Below are 1,301 nucleotides of genomic sequence, written 5' to 3'. Positions count from 1 at the left end.
TTTTTTTTTTTTTTGCAATTAGATAACTATGAAGAAAAACACCTGATTTTAAAACTCCAAAACCGGAGGCATTTGAGTTTAAGAAACAGTCAGGTACACAAGTAGTTTTTGAGAAGGAGAAAGAAACATTGGCCTTGGTTTTAGAAATCAAGTTAATGATATTCTTTTGTATATGAGACTTAAATTTTTATTAAGTGGTTCTGTCATTTACTTTTACTTTCTAAAAATGGAATTCAGTATCTTGTTTGCCATAGTAATATGAGTAAAAGTCTTTTTCTGCCTTTTAAAAAGCATTTTTAATCATTTTACTTTTGAAAGATAGGCATTAGGTTAGCCATTTAATTCTTTTTCTAATACATTAGTTGGTTTAGTGTTTTGTGTGTGTGCTGTCTTGCTTTAAAGAAAATAACAATAACGTCTTCATTACTTTCCTCATCGTTGTCTTTTGCTGGAAAAAACCGAGACAGGGTACCCCATCAGGCTTTTATACTTAACACACCAGTGGTGGTTCTCTTTAATTGCTTAGGTATGGCTTCATAGCCCTAGTTAGGGTAAAGTCTGGGCAAACAGTTGCATATTCTTGGTCTCCATTCTCAAGACACAAGACCAAGATCAAAGTTCACATTTTAGAAAATTTCTGAAATCTTAACTTGAACTAACTCTGGGTTCAGCTTCACACATAAGTCATGTCTGACCTGATGTTAGCTGTAATCAGTTTTGAGCTTTAAGAATAGTTGCTATTGCTTGGGTTCTGAATGTATTGAGAAAACTCACCTGTTTATATGTAGTGCTAATATAGGTTATTTTAAATCCATGATTAACTTACATTCCCTTTTCAAATTGTGGTTTAATTGTTGAAAGAGCTTTATTTTTGTTATACTCAACTATGGAAAATTTTTCCATAGAATTTTTTTCAAGTTTATTTTTTGTGCGCTTCATTTGGAACCATTTTTGTTACTATACATTGTATGTGCTCAAAATAGTTGTTTTTAAAAAATTCAGATTGGAAACTATACAGTGTAACCGTTGTGATCCTTGTGTGTTTTCACTTTACATTTTAAAGGGCAGACTTTACAAAAATAGCCGATTTTCATTAATTACATCTTAATTAGAAATGTTTGTTCTCCTCCATATCTTTGACCCTCTCGGTTTTGATTTTAGTCTGCTTAAAGGAAATCCTTGCACTACAGCCGTTTCATAAAATTCAAAATTCTCACATTGAAGGTTTTATATTGGAAGAAATACTACTGGTTTTTAAAAAAGCAAAGCTTAATAGAACTATTAGCTTTTCTTGAGACAGC

The sequence above is a fragment of the Enhydra lutris genome, unplaced genomic scaffold (assembly GCF_002288905.1).
Source record: "Enhydra lutris kenyoni isolate GAN:26980312 unplaced genomic scaffold, ASM228890v2 scaffoldscaffold23, whole genome shotgun sequence".
Taxonomy (NCBI): Eukaryota; Metazoa; Chordata; class Mammalia; order Carnivora; family Mustelidae; genus Enhydra; species Enhydra lutris.
This window is presented reverse-complemented; position numbering follows the sequence as displayed.